Source organism: Podarcis raffonei, chromosome 3, assembly GCF_027172205.1.
Source record: "Podarcis raffonei isolate rPodRaf1 chromosome 3, rPodRaf1.pri, whole genome shotgun sequence".
Taxonomy (NCBI): domain Eukaryota; kingdom Metazoa; phylum Chordata; class Lepidosauria; order Squamata; family Lacertidae; genus Podarcis; species Podarcis raffonei.
In genome coordinates, this window is record NC_070604.1 from 56,706,667 (window position 1) to 56,717,023 (window position 10,357).

At 40.4% G+C, this 10,357-nt stretch overlaps 1 long non-coding RNA gene across 1 annotated transcript in view; it reads left to right on the forward strand.

Moving 5' to 3' along the window:
• Positions 1-8,953, forward strand: part of LOC128410489 (uncharacterized) — a 29,692-nt gene extending 20,739 nt beyond the window's left edge. Inside the window, exon 2 of the long non-coding RNA XR_008329523.1 lies at positions 8,794-8,953. This is a non-coding gene — a long non-coding RNA (uncharacterized LOC128410489). The remainder of the gene's footprint in view (positions 1-8,793) is intronic.
• The last annotated feature ends 1,404 nt before the right edge of the window (positions 8,954-10,357 follow it).

Genomic DNA, 10,357 nt, shown 5'->3' on the forward strand with positions numbered 1-10,357 from the left:
AGCACACCTGGTATAGAACAAATCTGTAATGTCTCCTGCACAAGGAAAGTGGAAACTCAAAAGGCTAACACTCTGCAGTGTTACAATGCTTGACATGTTATATTAATCACAGGCTCACTGGCTGATGTTGAGAAGCAAAAGTTCTGTCTGTTTAATCTTCCTTATGTCTCCAAGCTGTTGAGTAGACATGCTTTTAGATCATTTTCACATTCATGAATAAAGACTCCTAAGTAAAAGTAATGTACCATTATGGAATGGAACAAGCCGATGCAAAAAAACTGCTGCAAAGTGGTTTCAACAAAATTTCATATTAATCATCAGCAACACAGGACCCAATTTAGAACGTAGCAATTCGATGCTGCTGCTTGCTGCCGGGTCAAAGGTTGTTTTAGAAATCAGAATTCCTTTTCCAGAATTGCTCTGAAGTCACTTGGCCAAGGATATTTGGTGCTGATAAGTGAAATGCAAACTGTATCTTAGTCTTAGGGATGCTTGACAAATTTGATTTCTTGTGAATTCCAATGTGAATTAACCTGATCCACACTTCCTGCACTAATGTGTAGATTTTGAGCTTTTGAGATACAGCTCTCAGCTTGAAAAACATACCAAAGTGTGTTGATAATTCACATGTCTAGAAATGTGTATATTGAGATAAATATGTTTTTAAATACACCTTTGTTTAAAAAAAATGGAATGAAATGAATTTATGAATGACCACATGAAAAACCGTCATGAACTGGAAATAGACCAATCTGTCCATTCTTACATAGACTTTTGTAAGCCTCAGAACTAAAAAGTTTTCCCAACCTGAAGATGCCACCTAGCTATTAATAGCATTTCTAGTATATTCTTTTTCTACTTCACAATGTGCGTCAGATAACAGTAGTTAAAAGTTATCAACCTTCCAATTAGTGTGCTCATTAATACTACAAGCAGCGCAGTGAGTGAAGAAGCCATACAACTTCATCTGGCTTTGCCTTCCAAGTCACTGCTTTAAAGATAGATTTGTCAGAAATTTACGAAAACACTGTTCTCTTGAGTTGACGTCAAATCATTGTACTTACATTTATTCCCAAGTTCAGTGCAATGTTAATGCAATGTTTTCAAAGTGTCATTCTGTTCTGAAAGGTAGCTATTAAAAGAATAGTTACCATCCTGCTCTGATAATATCTGTTCCCTATTTACATTAAGTGCCAGGTTTGCTTATTTTTTTTTTGGCAACCTCCCCCCCCCCCCGCTTTTATTGCTTTTTAATTCAGCTAGTGATGCAAAGCCAAATACAGCAAAGAGAATGAGCAAGATTCTATTAGCAGTTGTGCATCCATAAAGTTGATTAAGCCTCAATCACATTTATGCAGGCACACAACCAGTTGTAAATGAGGGCCAAATGCTGCCTGCAGAGGCTTAGCTACTGGCAGTGATGTGCAAAAAAGGAGTACAGAAATTGAACATAGTTCTCAGAAGGATTGTGCAAGGCTATCCGCAACTCCCCCTTGTCTTGGTTTCCATTTTTCTGCCCACTCTTTGCCAGTAAACTGCTCTCAATGTCATCTGTTACATGGTAGGAAAATGTGTGTTTTCTGCCATTCATACATGTGGTGGGAGCTACAGCCATTCCTGATTCCATGACACACATAACTCATAGAAAGTTGGAATTCTGCATTTGTCATAAACCCATTGAGTTATTGAAAGCACAGGGCATGATTGAACCAAAAAACAAGAGCTTCTGAGTCCTATTCATTTGGATGGGAGAGTTAAGCATGTACTGAAAGCTTGTCCCATTGAGCCTGGATTTAAAAATGTATAACTTTGCAAGGGTCATGCATGTATTGTATGAAGCAGCTGTGAAAGTACATCTGGTTTCTAAAGGCAGATTCACAAACTACTTCTCTCCCCCCACACCCAGTGTGTACCTAGATAGTTTTGGGCAGGGAAGAGGTGAAAAACAGAGGTAGGCGTGTATTGCAAACATGTGTTGGATCATGTACATTAGGGAGCCAGAATAAATCCTTTCTGAGGCCCAAACTTATTACTATTGTTCCCATTGTATTTCCATGTGAACCAACAATAGTCAATATGAAGGTGAAGCATTAGCAGAAGGTTTGTGAAAATGTCTGACCTCAAAGTTTTATGCTTGGGTACTTTTGTCATTGAGTATACCTAGCTGACACAATTGGTTACAGAATTAAACACTACCACCTGTCGGAATTGTTGAACCTTGAATAAGATTTATAATGGCTGGGATGTAATGGCGTATTACACTGATAGCACTGAAGTACTGATTGACTCGGAAAAGTTTTCAAACTGGCTGATAATGATCAACGGTAAAAACAGAGTAGCCAATATAGTCAGTGTAAATGACCAGAGGAATTTATACAATATTTTTAAAAAATAGCAATACTGAATATTCTCCACTTTTGATTTTTGGGTTAAAACAAGACATTTGGGTGGCGTTGACATTTCTCCTGAAAAATAATACAATGAAGAGTGAGGTTATTTCATGGAGGAAAAGGCCATAAATGGCCATATTACCTCTAGCACCAGATGCAAGAATGCTTCTGAATAACAATTGCTGGGGATCATGGTTGAGAGAATGCCATTGTGCTTAGGTCTTGCTTAGGTCCCATAGACATCTGGTTGTCCACTGTGAAAACAGGATGTTGGAAAAGATAGATCTTTAGTTTGGCCCAGCAGGGATCTTCTTATGTTTTTATGCTGTTAGATTTCCAATCCTGTTCAATGTTAATGTTTCCCGTGGCTGCTTTTCCTTTTTCCTTCCTGGATTAGTCACATGGACAATTCCTCCCCATCAAGGCTCACTTCATGAACTGGATAACATAACAATGCTGTGTATCCAAACAGATTTGGCTTGGAAATATCACCAAATGCATTAAATGAGTAATTGAGCCATATTTTTTTTCCATGGCAAGGACTGCAAAAATCATCAAAGAGGGAGACATTAACATTGCCAAATTGTTTCCAAAACCTTGAAAAGTTTCAGCTCAGCCCAAATTCCAAATAATAATACATGTTGCAGTTGTTACAGTTTATTATTACTTGCCCTTCACCATAAGGTCCCAGGATAGGTTACTGGAATAAAAACCCAAGATTAATATTAAAATCTAGTATCACACAATATTAAAAAACAGCTCAGAACAATTAACAATTACAGAAATAAGGAGGTTCCTAAAAATATACACCTTAAGTGTTAAAAACCAGGGGAAAGAAGCACACCTTCAGCATTCTATGAATTCATATAAATGTTAACTAGCATTTTTTGGGGAGGAGGGGTTGAATCCCATTACATTGTCCATGGTGCTGAACAGTAGCCTCTCGGGACTATTTTCTGGAAATGACCCTGGGGGTAGGAGCAGAGCCACTAAAACACAGCTCCCCCAACCTACTGAGAGGCTCCAGAGCAGTGTTTCCCAAAGTTGGGTTTCCAGCTGTTTTTGGACTACAATTCCCATCATCCCTGACCACTGCTCCTGCTAGCTAGAGATGGTGGGAGTTGTAGTCCAAAAACAGCTGGAGACCCAACTTTGGGAAACACTGCTCTCGAAGGATACCATGGTCAACAGTATCAAAAGTCGCTGAGAGATCAAGGAGAACAAGCAGGGTCCCTGCCTCTCTCTCCTGATAAATGTCATTAACCAGGGTGACCAAGGCAGCTTCTGTGCCATGACCAGGCCTGAAGCCAGACTGGAAAGGATCCAAGTAATCTAGGCAATGGTCTGTTGTTTCTTTATGGGTCTTAAGTCTAATTACTTTTTAAAATAAGAATTACATTGGCTGTGATAGACTTTGATAGCAACAGCTTATTAGATGAAATCAATGGGTGTAGTCCATAGGTCCAAAGACATACCAGCCACAGGAGCCTCCTAGTACTGATAAGCTAGCTAGAGTGTGACGGGTAATGCACCTTCTGACCCCTAGGAAAGTTGTGGGTCAGGGTTTGCTCACGGATCAGAGCAGCTGGGAGAACTGCTCTTCTGTTCTCCTTAGTTACACAGAAGCTGGACCTGACAGCAACCCAGGATGACATGGGTGGCTGCTGTTAGCATAGAAGGGAATGGATGGAATACAGCAGCGGAAGAAGTGTTGCCTCCATAGGAGGGCACCTTGACATCCTTCTTTGCTGTGATACATTCAAATGAACACGGCGGTTGCTAGTCATCAAGATAAAAATCTCCTCCTATTTGGCTGAAGGAAAATGACAGATCAATATGAAAACAATGCCCTTTGCAGTAGACACAGCAGATGCTCTCAATTACAGGCAGCAATTACCATACAGAGGGAATGGGAAAGCTCCAGTACCACTTAACAAACACCAAATAAGCTGTAAAAACTTCATGACCCTAATAGTGCTCTCTTATAAGCCTGGAAATGATTTCCTCAGCCTAGCATAATGTACTTATAAATATGTATGTAATCTCAAAAGGAGCCTTAATAATGATAGTCATTTAAAATAAAATAATAAAATAAACCCCTGACAGTGATAAATCAGCCTATTACAGTCTAGAGGCAGTTGTTGCTTTGTGCAACAGAGGCGACAGATACCCATGACCAAGGCTTACACAGCAGAGAGATGACAGCCATTCTTGGAGGGTGGGATAACAGTTTGCAGAAACTGTCTGCCTGTGGCAGCTGAAATTAAATAGGCCGTTTGCAACCTGCTTTGGTTTAATTTTTACCAATTCCCATAATTCTGGGTCCATAGGAACTGTAGCAGTATTATCACAATAAGTAATTTCTGTAGGGGCTGGCGGACTGATGGGGCACAGAAAACTCAGAGCCCTGAGAATGAGCCAATGCAATTCTGGAAGGCGACAATCACAGGGGGCTCAGTCATTTAAAAACTGGTCCTAGGTTGGCCAATGATTTTTGAAAACTGAATATCCCTGTTTCTGTTTTTATATCCCTTTGAGCTGTATATACAAGCTTTTGCCCTAATGTTTGCAACTCTCACTGAAGAAGGAAGTGCTCCCTCCTCCATGGCTGATGTTTCCCGTTTGTGTGTGTGTGTGTGTGTGTGTGTGTGTGTGTACACACACAGAGACACACATACAATGTGTGTGTGTGTTCAGTTTGGCTATGCCTTTAAGAATTTTGATTTTTTTAAAGCTACATATCAGGAAGTAAATATCAAAGGAAATAATTTACAAGCTACCAAGTGTTGCTTTGTACAATGTGCTTAACATCCTATTTTTAATACTAGGGGTTCATTTCATGCAAAGGCATTATTGTACTCACCCACACCCAACAAAATGCTTTCCTGTGATTTGTCTTGCTTACTTTTAAGGGTGCTGTAGCTAAAAGCTGGAAACGAGACCTTTAGAGAGATGTTTGCTTGTGTGGAACTGTGCATCAGAGAAACCATGACACCCAGCATATTACGTATGTGTTGAGGAAGACCTAACACAGCACCTGTTTCCACAAATATTTTGCAGTATCCAGTGACAGTAGGTAAAGGTTTGTATAGGCCCACCTCCATATAATTCAGCCCATGCAAGGCGACTATGTGAAGCTACCATCCTACACAAAGTGCAGCATTTGGCACCCCTTTGCAGTGGCATGCTAAAGTTAGATCATGTGCATGCTAGTAGGTATAGGTGGGTGGCTTGCCATGGGCTGATGCAGGTGGAAAACTTGGAGAGGGTCGTTCCCCCCAGCCATAATACATGTTATAAAGGAAATATGTAGTGGTCAGAGAAGGTGTGGGAAGACTCAGGTTCAAATCCTAACTCTGCCACAAATCTCACTGGGTGATCTTGGGCCAGACAAATTCTCTCAGCCCAACCTATTGTAGAGGTTAGTTGTTAGGACAAAACAAAATGGGAAGAGACACATATGCCACTCTGAGCTCCTAGGGCAAAAGCAGGGTTATAAGTACAGGGTGAGTCCTTTAAAAGAGGCCCCGTGGATACAGAGTACAAATGTTCCATGGGGCCTCTTTTAAAAGACTCACCCTTTGTACATTAACTGTACTATGGTAACATATAGAATGTGTTTGTATAGTAATCTGTGATCCTAACAAACGGACATACTTTTGTAAAGCCTCTTTGCCATTTTCTCTTCAGAAATGATTGTGTGATTTATGAAATGGGGTCCTCAGACTGGGTTGGGAAACTTGTTCCTTGCTGTTGCTGTCCCATAAATGACTGAAAAAGAAATGTACAATTAAAGAGAAACAAACAAGAGCATAAGAATGAAAAGTCTGCTGCAATTGAAAAAAAATGTGTGTTATTAAGAAGAAAAGTATAGATATGATTAGACCAGCTTCATAGAGAGATGGAAACTAGAGGAAAAACCAAGCACAAACCTGAACTAAGTTTCTTTCTTTCTATCTGCTTAAGTGCACCAGTTCTGTGACCTTCAACAGATCCATCTCTTGGTAACCTTATGGGAAAGTGCCCTGTTTAAATTCATTTTGCAGATCTCATTACCTTGCCTATTATTATTAATTTGTATAATAATGAGAGTTCTTAGAGGCCACTGTCAGAGTCTCTGTAGGTTAGCAGCTGTGAGTAGACAGAAGCTGGCCACTTTCCCCCAAGAACAAAAATGTTTATTAATTTAAGAAAGAACAACGAAGGTAAACAGATGGAAAAGAGAGGAAGAAAAAAATTCTCTTCCCTCCAGTTCGGTAGAATCCTGATAGCCACATTTTTCATTTTGTGTTTCTCTATCAAAGAAACTTCCCTGTCTTTCCTATTCCCTCAAAAGTCTGGTGACTTTTTTTTTAGTTAGCTTTTCAGAAATCCAAAATAGTCAAGGTTTGATATTGTGACATCTGTGGGCAGACCCTCTGGAGCACCGCCCCCCTGTCCCTTTGATGACAACTGGCAGTGGAAGTCTGAGAAGTGGAAGAAAAGGAATGACTGTAAATTTCAGAATATTCTCTCAGGCTACCAGAGAGGGCAATAGAGTGCACACTATGCTGTTGTTAAAAGAAAAAGTACCAAATGAAAGTTGTTCTTGTTACAAAGACAGGATAGTATCTGTCTGTTTGTGAGAAAACAGGGATCTAACAAGAGGCCAGAGAAAAGCAGAGCTACAAGATGAAAACACCACAGCAGATATCAGAGATGGCCTCCAGCACTTGGCAACCACCTCCTATGGACTTTGATAATGGAGATATGGCTGAAAATTGGGCCCAGTGGAAGTAGCTCATGGAACTAATCTGTTGCAGGCCCAGAAGCGGACATATAATCTGCAGAGCAAAAGGCAGTTCCAGTTCAGCATTGGACAGAAGCACAGACATACCTGCAGGGCCTGGGGAGCAAGCGGCAAACTATTTGTACAGGAGAGAAAGAAACACAGTACTGTCTGTGTTGTTTGAAACATAGGCTGCATTTACACAGAAGTAGATTCTGTTTCCATGACATTTTCCTAACTGCTAATTTCTGCACCTTATCTGAGCTTTTGCGTGACATAAAAGCCACTACTGGAAACCTATAGGGGAAATGTTGAATGTTTGGTGGTCATTTCTGTGTTAATTGCTTCAAAAAATAAAAAAAAAAAAATCCGTTTGGAACCACTTTAACCCAGAAAAATGTAGGAGTAAAGTGATGAAATTTGAGGCAGGTTAATGGCATGCAGTTATTTCCTGCTGAATTCATAAGAGAAATTGGGGGGGGGGAGAGAATAAGATAGTAGTGACACTGTCCAATGATATTCACTCCCCCCCTTTTTTTTGGGGGGGGGCGGTTCTTTCAAGATATAACAACATCATGCACACGTAAAATAAAATGTTCAGCTCTAATCCAGAATAGGGACTTTAGGCAATACACACAAAATATCAACCGAATAACAAGATCACAAAAATTCTGCACTGCATTAAATAATTCAAAAACCAGCTAATTTTTCCTGAATCTTTAGTTTGCTCCTATGTTAGATGTACATGAGGAATGTTCTGATTATTTTACCACAAAAAGCACCAACCAAATCTTTAAAAAGACATTTAAAGAGGGTGCAGTCCTACACCGTCTTACTGCAAGGAACCCATCAGCCTCATGTGAATTACTTCTGAGTAGACATGTATAAGAAAGTCTGAAGTTTTCAGTTTATCTCCTCCTCTTCACTGATAATAGAACTACAGTGTTCTTGCAGCCTGCCTCATAAATGTGCCTCATCTCTGACTTGAAAGTGATTTCCATGGTATGAGAAGCTTAGTTCATATTCTGCATCCATGCAGCTGTTCACTTGCATGCTGAGGTTGTTGTGAAGGATGCCAGTTATGGAAAGGGCTCCCCCCCCTCTCCTTTAATTTAAAAAGAGCCTAGCCACAGAATCTGCCATATATTTTTCAGAGTCGTTTCTACTGTTAATCCCTGCCCTGCTGACCTGCACCAGTAGGCAACTTGCTTGCTGTATTTTGGAAAACCACGGGGAATTTAGTTAGTGCCCCCTGGGAACTTACAAGGATTAAAAGATCTGTTCCTTTATTTTACACTTTTCTTCTGTTGCATCATGAAGTGGCTGTGTTAAACTGCTTCTACCGTTTGGATTAGGCTGCCATTCAAGTCTGTCCTGATGAATATTTGTTGTTCTAAGTGAATAAATATCAGTTTTTGTCTTTTAAAAGTGATAATTTAGAAGATAATTAAACGAGTTTCTTTCTTTATAGCTGGGAATTTTGTCAAAATGAGAAGACTAGTGTGCAAATCAGCTGGAGCTGAGTGGGAAATATAATTTCTTGGCGATTTTCCTGGTAATTAAAATATCAATGCAAGCAATGGACATGATGCTCTTGAAATATTAAAAACCCTTTTTTGTTTTTTATTTTGACAGATTCATGATGTTAATGTTGATGAATGTTCCACATCAAACAAACACAGAACACCTCCGTGACTATTTCCCCAGACTTTGAAAGAAAACCTTACATTTTCAAAGGAAAAATATGCTTTGTGTATCACAATGTGTTATTAAACATCTGCAGAGTTACATATTACTTGAAAGCAGTGCTATATATATATATATATATATATATATATATATATATATATATGTATGCCGGAAATCACCATGAACACCTCTCATTCTCTTAGAAGGGAAATGTTGCCCACCTGAGAGGTGCTGAAACTGAGTTCCCCATGAGTTCCCCTGAAAAAAAAACCTTGCGTAAAAGGGAAAACAAGCATCTGTTCTGAAAATGGGTTTGTCACTCTACAACTTGTAAATGTCTGCCCACTGCAGTATCACAAAGTCAAGCCCAAGGCCCTCTATCCCTTAAAAACAATCCCTTGTCTGCTGTGGACTCTTTCCCTCCAGTAAGGCCGAGAAAGTTATTGTTGTCCATGATCCCCAAAGTGAGCCAACACATAGAAACACATAGTTGTGTTTTTATGTTACCTGACTTTCTTTAGATTGCTTTCCTCCCATCTGGCAAGGAGGAAGGGAGAAAACTCATCAAATTCACACCTTTTCCGGCTATTTCCCTTGGCTAGCTAGTCCCAAAGGAGGAGTGGAGGAGACTCTTGAGAGTCCCATGGACTGCAAGAAGCTCAAACCTATCCATTCTGAAGGAAATCAGCCCTGTGTGCTCACTGGAAGGACAGATCGTGAAGCTGAGGCTCCAATACTTTGCCCTTCTCATGAGAAGAGAAGACTCCCTGGAAAAGACCCTGATGTTGGGAAAGATGGAGGGCACAAGGAGAAGGGGACGACAGAGGACGAGATGGTTGGACAGTGTTCTCGAAGCTACCAGCATGAGTTTGACCAAACTGCGGGAGGCAGTGGAAGACAGGAGTGCCTGGCATTCTCTGGTCCATGGGGTCACGAAGAGTCGGACACAACTAAATGACTAAACAACAACAAGCTAGTCCCAAAGAACTATTCCCAATTCAGTTGAGATTCCTGCATTGCAGAGGGTTGAACTAGCTGACCCTTGGAGTCCCTTCCAGCTCTACAATTCTATGATTCTATGATCTCCAAGATGGACAAAAAGGGCCATCACCCACCTACACCCTGGTAGATTTGACATACTTCAAAACCAGGGATATTTCAAAATGGTGTCAGCAACCCCTTTAAGAAGTTGCTAAGTGTGTGCCCCCATGTGCCACACACTGTAAGAACATTCACTTCTATTAAGTCCATGAGAGGAGAGTCTCTTGCCCTTCTTAGCTGCTGAGTTTCTTTCTCTCAGCTAAAGGGTCCTAACCATGGAACTCTACGATGGTTCCCCATTTATTATTTCACTGCAAAATTGTGTTGGGGGGACCCTGATCCAATGCCCCCTCTTCTCAAAAGCCTTTGAGGTGATATAGTTGCATCAGATGGGGTTGGTTCAGTCTGTAGCACTGAGGCAAGAAAACAAAGTATGCTCAATATATCAGGGAATCCATGGTACAAAACC